The following is a 10,724-nucleotide window of genomic DNA, read 5'->3' as shown; positions in this document are numbered from 1 at the left end:
TGGCACCACAAGACCTCTTCAAACCGGACATGGTGCCTAATAAAAAAGAGGCTTCAAAATCCACTAGGTGCTCCTTTGCTTCGGAGGCCGGTGCTTCAGTCCATTACTGCACTAGGGCCACATGTGGGTTATTTCTCAAAACTGCAGAATCTGGGTAATAAGTACTAAGTTGCGTTTCTCTGATAAATCCAATTGTGTTGTAAAAAAAATGGTATAAAGAGGATTTTCTGACAAAAAAAAAATGTAAATTTCACCTCTACTTTGCTCTAAATTTTTGTGAAACACCTAAAGGGTTCATAAACTTTCTAAATGCTGTTGTGAATACTTTGAGGGGTCTAGTTTCTAAAATGGGGTATTTGATAGGGGTTTCTAATATATGGGCCCCTCAAAGCAACTTCAGAGCTGAACTGGAACCTAAAAAAATAAATAAATGAGGCAATACTTCGCTTCTTACATTATACTGATAATGAGCCGTGCCCACCCCGAGATGACCCCAGTTTTGACCGTTTGTATAAACGGAGACCCCTATTAGACCGTTCCAGTGCCCGGTTTTCCCAAGCATACACCCCCGAGAAGTGTATTTCTATTGATGAGTCCCTGGTACATTTTAAAGGGAGGGTTCAATTCCGCCAGTACCTGCCGGGTAAGAGGGCAAGGTATGGCGTGAAGATGTATAAGCTGCGAGAGTGCATCAGGGTATAACTACAGGTTTAGGATATATGAAGGAAAGGCCACCCCCAAACCAGACTGCATCCTGGACTACAATAGGTACATGGGAGGGATGGACTTGTAAGTTCAAGCCCTGAAGCCCTACAGCGCCATGCGGTGTGGTATAAGAAGCTGGCCGGACACATCATACAGATGGCATTGTACAATGCGTACATGCTACGTCGATGTGCAGGCCAGACGGGAACTTTCCTGGAATTTCAAGAGGTGATTATCAAGAACCTAATCTTTAGGGACCAAGAAGGGGGGGCACCCAGTACTTCTGGAAGCGACGCCACACGCATCGTACCAGGGCAACACTTTCCAGGAGAAGTTCCCCAAACTGGCAAGAAGGGAAAAAGTCAAAAGAGGTGCAAAGTCTGCTATAAGAGGGCGATAATGGATGACACAATATATCAATGTGACACGTGTCCCGAATAACCAGAGCTCTGTATGAAAGTGTTTTAAAATTTATCATACATCCCTTGGTTTATAATTTACCCCAATTTTACTTACCCTGATGCACTCCACATAGCTTATCCCCCCTCGTCTTTCCCCTCTGGGCCCTGCTGTGTGTCCAGGCAGCTGATAACAGCCACATGTAGGGTATTGCCATACCCGGGAGAACCCACATTACAGTTTATGGGGTGTAGGTCTCCGGTCAAAATGCTCACTACACCTCTAGATGAATGCCTTAAGGGTGTAGTTTTTAAAACGGGGTCACTTCTTGCGGGTTTCAACTGTACTGGTACCTCAGGGGCTTCTGCATACATGACTTCGCACTAGAAAATCCCCAGTAGGCCAAATGGTGGTCCTTTCCTTCTGAGCCCTCCCATGGGCCCAAACGGCAGTTTATCACAACAAATGGGGTATTGCGGCACTCAGAACAAATTGCGCAACAGAATGGGGTATTTTGTTTCTTGTGAAAATAAGAAATTTTCAGCCAAAACGACATATTATTTGAAAAAAATAATTTTGTTTTCATTCCCAGCCCAATTCAAATAAGTTCTGTGAAAAAACTATGGGGTCAAAATGGTCACAACACCCATAAATGAATTCCTTGAGGGGTGTTGTTTCCAAAATGGGGTCATTTGTGGTGGGTTTCTATTGCTTTGATACCTCTGGGGCTCTGCAAATGCGACATGGCACCCGAAAACCAATCCAGCAAAATCTGGACTCCAAAGAACACACAGCGCTCCTTTCCTTCTGAGCCCTCCCATGGGCCCAAACGGCAGTTTATCACCACAAATGGGGTATTGCCGCACTCAGGACAAATTGGGCAACAAAATGGAGTATTTTATTTCTTGTGAAAATAAGAATTTTTGAGCTAAAATGACATATTATTGGAAAAAATATATATTTTTTTAATTCCCAGCCCAATTCAAATAAGTTCTGTGAAGAAACTATGGAGTCTAAATGGTCACATTACCCATAAATGAATTCCTTGAGGGGTGTAGTTTCCAAAATGGGGTCACTTCTGGTGGGTTTCCATTGCTTTGATACCTCTGGGGCTCTGCAAATGCGACATGGCACCCGAAAACCAATCCAACAAAATCTGGACTCCAACAAACATATAGCGCTCCTTTCCTTCTGAGCCCTCCCATGGGCCCAAACGGCAGTTTATCACCACAAATGGGGTATTGCCACACTAAGGACAAATTGGGCAACAAAATGGGGTATTTTGTTCCCTGTGAAAATACGAAATTTTGATCACAAATGACATTTTATTGGAATAAATGACATTTTTTTCATTTCAGAGCCCAATTCAAATACGTGCTGTGAAAAAACTGTGCGGTCAAAATGGTAACAACAACCCTAAATGAATTCCTTGAGGGGTGTAGTTTCCAAAATGGGGTCACTATTGGGGGATTCCTACTGTTTTGACACCTCAACACCTCTTCAAACCTGGCATGCTGCCTAAAATATATTCTAATAAAAAAGAGGACTCAAAATGCACTAGGTGCTTCTTTGCTTCTAGGGCTTGTGTTTTAGTCCACGAGCGCAGTAGGGCCACATGTGGGACATTTCTAAAAACTGCAGAATCTGGACAATACATATTTAGTAGTGTTTCTCTGGTAAAACCTTCTGTGTTACAGAAAAAAAAATGAATAAAATTGAAATTCAGCAAGAAAAATGAAATTTGCAAATTTCACCTCCACTTTGCTTTAATTCCTGTGAAATGCCTGAAGGGTTAAAAAACTTTCTAACTGCTGTTTTGAATACTTTGAGGGGTCTAGTTTTTAAAATGGGGTGTTTTATCAGGGTTTCTAATACATAGGCCCCACAAAGCCACTTCAGAACTCAAGAGGTACCTTTTAAAAAAAAGGCTTTTGAAATTTTCTTAAAAATATGAGAAATTGCTGTTTATGTTCTAAGCCTTGTAACGTCCAAGAAAAATAAAAGAATGTTCAAAAAACGATGCCAATCTAAAGTAGACATATGGGAAATGTGAACTAGTAACTATTTTGGGTGGTATAACCGTCTGTTTTACAAGCAGATGCATTTAAATTCTGATAAATGAAATTTTTTCAAAATTTTCTATACATTTTGCAATTTTTCAGCAATAAACACTGAATATATCGACCAAATTTTACCACGAACATGAAGCCCAATGTGTCACGAGAAAACAATCTCAGAATCGCTTGGGTAGGTTTAAGCATTCCGACGTTATTACCACATAAAGTGAAATATGTCAGATTTGAAAAATGGGCTCTGAGCCTTAAGGCCAAAACTAGGCTGCGTCCTTAAGGGGTTAATGGACCGTGTGAAGGGCCGGTGAAAAAATAGGACCGAGAAGACCGAGGGGGTAAGTATGAACGGCTTCCTTCCACAGAGGTAATTCAGTTAGAAAAACCGCAACACAATGTGGTGAGATTTTTCGGATGGAATGTACTGTGGGTTCCAGGTCGGACACGCAACGTATCCGACCCATAGGAACTCGGCCAGACATTGCAGATTTTCCACAACGGAATTCTGCGTGGAAATTCTGCAGTGTTTACAGCAGCATTTACAGTAGCAGCATAGTGAATGAGATTTAGCAAATCTCAGGTACACACTGCAGAAAAAACACACAGAAAAGTTGTGCGGAAAGTGTTCTGCGGTGCGGCTTTCAATTACGCAGCATGTCAATTTATGCAGCATATTCTGATGTACGTGTTTGGCCCACTGAAAATATGCAGCGTATCCTGTGTGTGGGAACAGACCAGTGGCGTAACTACCGCCGTAGCAGCAGTAGCGGCTGCTACGGGGCCCGCGGCATGAGGGGGCCCGTGTCGCCCGCCGGCACGGGCCCCCACCATGGCCGGAGGCTCCGCTACAAGCCGCTACGGCTGCTACAGCGTGACGCCACTGAACACTACGGCAGAGCAGGGAGGTAGCTCCCCGCTCTGCCATTAAGCAAAAGACATGTATCCCCTATCCACAGGATAGGGGATACATGTGTGGTCGCTTGCAGCGATAGGGAGAACGGGGGACTGAATGTCCCCTGAAGTTCTCCATCACAAACCTCGGACTTCCGGGGTCTGTGTCGGCAGCTCCGTAGAAATGAATGGAGCGCCGGTCGCGCTTGTGCGCATGCGTGACCAGTGCTCCTTTCATTTTTATTGAGCTGCGCAGACGCCGGAAGTCAGAGGTTAGTCATGGAGAACTTTTGGTCCCCCGTTCTCCCTATCGCTGCCAGCGATCACACATGTATCCCCTGTCCTGTGGATAGGGGATACATGTCTTTTCACACTGTAGGTCGCATTTTTTTGGGAGGTTGGGGACGCTGTAAGGCGTTCCCTACAGGGGGGGCTGTTGGGCGTTCCCTACAGGGGGCTGTAAGGCGTTCCCTACAGGGGGGAGCTGTAAGGCGTTCCCTACAGGGGGGGGCTGTATGGCGTTCCCTACAGGGGGGACTGTATGGCATTCCCTACAGGGGGGGCTGTATGGCGTTCCCTACAGGGAGGGGGGCTGTATGGCGTTCCCTACAGGGGGGGCTGTATGGCGTTCCCTACAGGGGGGCTGTATGGCGTTCCCTACAGGGGGGACTGTATGGCATTCCCTACAGGGGGGGTGGTTGTATGGCGTTCCCTACAGGGAGGGGGGGGCTGTATGGCGTTCCCTACTGTGGGGGGCTATATGGCGTTCCCTACAGGGGGGGCTGTATGGCGCTCCCTACAGGGGGGGCTGTATGGCGTTCCCTACAGACCCCCCCTGTAGGGAACGCCATACAGACCCCCTGTAGATAACGCCATACAGTCCCCCCTGTAGATAACGCCATACAGCCCCCCCTGTAGATAACGCAATACAGTCCCCCCTGTAGATAACGCCATACAGCCCCCTCTGTAGATAGTGCCATACAGTCCCCCCTGTAGATAACGCCATACAGTCCCCCCTGTAGATAACGCCATACAGTCCCCCCTGTAGATAACGCCATACAGTCCCCCTGTAGATAACGCCATACAGTCCCCCCTGTAGATAATGCCATACAGTCCCCCCTGTAGATAACGCCATACAGTCCCCACTGTAGATAATGCCATACAGCCCACTGTAGATAACACCATACCGCCCCCTGTAGATAGCGCCATACAAACCCCCTGTAGATAGCGCCATACAGACCCCCTGTAGATAGCGCCATACAGCCCCCCTGTAGATAGCGCCATACAGCCCCCTTTGTAGATATCTACAGAGGGGGCTGTATGGCGTTATCTACAGGGGGGACTGTAAAAAGGCACTATCTACAAGGGGGAGGGGGGTTGTGTGACACCCAGGGGAAGGGGGGCCCCAGTCAAAAGTTTGCTATGGGGCCCAGTCTTTCCTAGTTACGCCCCTGGAACAGACCCTTATGGTTTATGCTTTCACACAGCTCCTCCACTACCCTTTTTTTCCCGGTAGCCCCTCGATCAGTACAGAAAAGTACATTAGGAGATATAAGTGGGCATAGATATACGAATAATCCCAAAGAGTCACAACTCACAAATTCTAGGAGAAAAAAAAGACAACATTTTCATGTCGTTTCAAAACTTTCCATTGAGGTTCAGTAGCCCAGTGGAAATTCACAGTGGTCTTTAAAATGTTCCACTTGGCAGATATGGTCTAGTAAGATAGATATTTCACAGTGTGGCCATGCAAGAAATTAAGTCTCTGCTGGCATTAGCATTCAGTAAACATAATCCTGAACAGAGACGATGTTGTTTACTGCTCTACACAGAACATCTCACATTCTCATAAAAGCATGTTCATGACCAAATTACCTTATCTCCCCAAATCCTCTTAATATTAAGGATGTAGGAAAAGTATTTTATTTCCATAAATACCAGCCTACCTGTAGGAAAATTGTTCATAGTTCCAGAAATAAATGATACATATTTTGTTAAAGTACAACCCGTATTTCTCAGTCAGCCTTTAGAGCCTGAAGAAGTCGCTTAATACACCAGTTGTCCGTATTCTTGGGCTTACAAATACCAGAGGAACCCGTCCCTAAAATGGAGCTCTATGTCCATTGGTGCTCAGCAAATAATATGCTAAAGCTACGATTAAACACATTTCCATTTTAAACACCTCTATTTATTTATTTTTTACCCTCAAAGAACCTTTTAATTTATTTCTACTGCTTCTAAACATGAATAGAAGATTCAGATGCATATTTACCAAAAATCTGTTTGCTCAAAGTCATAAATAATTCAGTAAGACAGACTCCCAAATTCACATCCCTTTCATTACAATTCATTGCGGTATCACATTTATTGGAGTGGTCTTGTGAGAGTGCAAGAAATTAGTAAGAAGGATGTAACCTGGACAAAGTAACGTTACCAGAATATTTATAGAAATATATGCTATACTTATCTACAAAGATTGTTATTGGAAGCATGTATAGTGACATGTTGGCCTAATGACAGAAAAAACATCCAAAATCACCTCACATTGATGTAAAGAGGCGTTTTTTACAAGGCAGCTTTTGGCCGCTTGCGGGGCATGTCTTTTTTTGCCGCAGTTTTAGCCTCTAACCTCCCATTGAATCAATGGGAAGCTGTAAAGGGAAGCGTCCCTTATATTATATTATAATATATGATATTATCTATAGAGAGAGAGAGACCATAGAGGGAAAAACACAGCACACCTCACAAAACTGCAAATCAGGCCATGTGCACGTTACCCAAAACAGGATGATTCTACTCCTTGGTTTGAATAGAAAACTTGTAGGATAAGTAACAGCGCCAGGACTTCAAGATAAATAGGGAGAAGTTGGTTTAATCACCAGACAAAGTGAGCGATGTTTCGGTTCACACCCGAATCCGTACCGTGGCTCACTTTGTCTGGTGATAAAACCAACTTCTCTCCATCCACCTTGAAGCCCTGGTGCTGGTACTTATCCTACAAGTTTTATATATATATATATATATATATAGCAAACATAGAATGGTGACAGCACCCTGCGACACTAATGCCACCTAAACCACTAAATATAAATAAATATGCACTAAAGCTAAATCTACTTACAAATAGGGAGGTTCTTAGTGCACATTTTGATCAAAAAGTGTTAGCCCACCTGCCACGACAAGGCGACCTCTGTAAGGTGGGAACCTACGCTGCACATACACCCAGAACTGGGACTAAGCCTACATATATACCTGGGGATGGTAGGATCCAGCATTGAACTGATTAAAATCACCCAGGGCAGAATGGGAGGAGTGCAAGAACAACAAGTGGAGGCAGTCACTAACCCCACATATATGGATACCATAAGCACAACAAAAATTTGAACAGCACATTCCAACTAAATGATACAAAATGTATGCAGGTGCAAGAACACCCATGACTGCAGATATACAGCAAACATAGAATGGTGACAGCACCCTGCGACACTAATGCCACCTAAACCACTAAATATAAATAAATATGCACTAAAGCTAAATCTACTTACAAATAGGGAGGTTCTTAGTGCACATTTTGATCAAAAAGTGTTAGCCCACCTGCCACGACAAGGCGACCTCTGTAAGGTGGGAACCTACGCTGCACATACACCCAGAACTGGGACTAAGCCTACATATATACCTGGGGATGGTAGGATCCAGCATTGAACTGATTAAAATCACCCAGGGCAGAATGGGAGGAGTGCAAGAACAACAAGTGGAGGCAGTCACTAACCCCACATATATGGATCCCATAAGCACAACAAAAATTTGAACAGCACATTCCAACTAAATGATACAAAATGTATGCAGGTGCAAGAACACCCATGACTGCAGATATACAGCAAACATAGAATGGTGACAGCACCCTGCGACACTAATGCCACCTAAACCACTAAATATAAATAAATATGCACTAAAGCTAAATCTACTTACAAATAGGGAGGTTCTTAGTGCACATTTTGATCAAAAAGTGTTAGCCCACCTGCCACGACAAGGCGACCTCTGTAAGGTGGGAACCTACGCTGCACATACACCCAGAACTGGGACTAAGCCTACATATATACCTGGGGATGGTAGGATCCAGCATTGAACTGATTAAAATCACCCAGGGCAGAATGGGAGGAGTGCAAGAACAACAAGTGGAGGCAGTCACTAACCCCACATATATGGATACCATAAGCACAACAAAAATTTGAACAGCACATTCCAACTAAATGATACAAAATGTATGCAGGTGCAAGAACACCCATGACTGCAGATATACAGCAAACATAGAATGGTGACAGCACCCTGCGACACTAATGCCACCTAAACCACTAAATATAAATAAATATGCACTAAAGCTAAATCTACTTACAAATAGGGAGGTTCTTAGTGCACATTTTGATCAAAAAGTGTTAGCCCACCTGCCACGACAAGGCGACCTCTGTAAGGTGGGAACCTACGCTGCACATACACCCAGAACTGGGACTAAGCCTACATATATACCTGGGGATGGTAGGATCCAGCATTGAACTGATTAAAATCACCCAGGGCAGAATGGGAGGAGTGCAAGAACAACAAGTGGAGGCAGTCACTAACCCCACATATATGGATCACATAAACACAACAAAAATTTGAACAGCACATTCCAACTAAATGATACAAAATGTATGCAGGTGCAAGAACACCCATGACTGCAGATATACAGCAAACATAGAATGGTGACAGCACCCTGCGACACTAATGCCACCTAAACCACTAAATATAAATAAATATGCACTAAAGCTAAATCTACTTACAAATAGGGAGGTTCTTAGTGCACATTTTGATCAAAAAGTGTTAGCCCACCTGCCACGACAAGGCGACCTCTGTAAGGTGGGAACCTACGCTGCACATACACCCAGAACTGGGACTAAGCCTACATATATACCTGGGGATGGTAGGATCCAGCATTGAACTGATTAAAATCACCCAGGGCAGAATGGGAGGAGTGCAAGAACAACAAGTGGAGGCAGTCACTAACCCCACATATATGGATACCATAAGCACAACAAAAATTTGAACAGCACATTCCAACTAAATGATACAAAATGTATGCAGGTGCAAGAACACCCATGACTGCAGATATACAGCAAACATAGAATGGTGACAGCACCCTGCGACACTAATGCCACCTAAACCACTAAATATAAATAAATATGCACTAAAGCTAAATCTACTTACAAATAGGGAGGTTCTTAGTGCACATTTTGATCAAAAAGTGTTAGCCCACCTGCCACGACAAGGCGACCTCTGTAAGGTGGGAACCTACGCTGCACATACACCCAGAACTGGGACTAAGCCTACATATATACCTGGGGATGGTAGGATCCAGCATTGAACTGATTAAAATCACCCAGGGCAGAATGGGAGGAGTGCAAGAACAACAAGTGGAGGCAGTCACTAACCCCACATATATGGATACCATAAGCACAACAAAAATTTGAACAGCACATTCCAACTAAATGATACAAAATGTATGCAGGTGCAAGAACACCCATGACTGCAGATATACAGCAAACATAGAATGGTGACAGCACCCTGCGACACTAATGCCACCTAAACCACTAAATATAAATAAATATGCACTAAAGCTAAATCTACTTACAAATAGGGAGGTTCTTAGTGCACATTTTGATCAAAAAGTGTTAGCCCACCTGCCACGACAAGGCGACCTCTGTAAGGTGGGAACCTACGCTGCACATACACCCAGAACTGGGACTAAGCCTACATATATACCTGGGGATGGTAGGATCCAGCATTGAACTGATTAAAATCACCCAGGGCAGAATGGGAGGAGTGCAAGAACAACAAGTGGAGGCAGTCACTAACCCCACATATATGGATACCATAAGCACAACAAAAATTTGAACAGCACATTCCAACTAAATGATACAAAATGTATGCAGGTGCAAGAACACCCATGACTGCAGATATACAGCAAACATAGAATGGTGACAGCACCCTGCGACACTAATGCCACCTAAACCACTAAATATAAATAAATATGCACTAAAGCTAAATCTACTTACAAATAGGGAGGTTCTTAGTGCACATTTTGATCAAAAAGTGTTAGCCCACCTGCCACGACAAGGCGACCTCTGTAAGGTGGGAACCTACGCTGCACATACACCCAGAACTGGGACTAAGCCTACATATATACCTGGGGATGGTAGGATCCAGCATTGAACTGATTAAAATCACCCAGGGCAGAATGGGAGGAGTGCAAGAACAACAAGTGGAGGCAGTCACTAACCCCACATATATGGATACCATAAGCACAACAAAAATTTGAACAGCACATTCCAACTAAATGATACAAAATGTATGCAGGTGCAAGAACACCCATGACTGCAGATATACAGCAAACATAGAATGGTGACAGCACCCTGCGACACTAATGCCACCTAAACCACTAAATATAAATAAATATGCACTAAAGCTAAATCTACTTACAAATAGGGAGGTTCTTAGTGCACATTTTGATCAAAAAGTGTTAGCCCACCTGCCACGACAAGGCGACCTCTGTAAGGTGGGAACCTACGCTGCACATACACCCAGAACTGGGACTAAGCCTACATATATACCTGGGGATGGTAGGAT

The sequence above is a fragment of the Rhinoderma darwinii genome, chromosome 3 (assembly GCF_050947455.1).
Source record: "Rhinoderma darwinii isolate aRhiDar2 chromosome 3, aRhiDar2.hap1, whole genome shotgun sequence".
In the NCBI taxonomy this organism is placed as follows: Eukaryota; Metazoa; Chordata; class Amphibia; order Anura; family Rhinodermatidae; genus Rhinoderma; species Rhinoderma darwinii.
The sequence above is the reverse complement of the archived record's forward strand: the minus strand, read 5'-3'. Positions refer to the sequence as shown.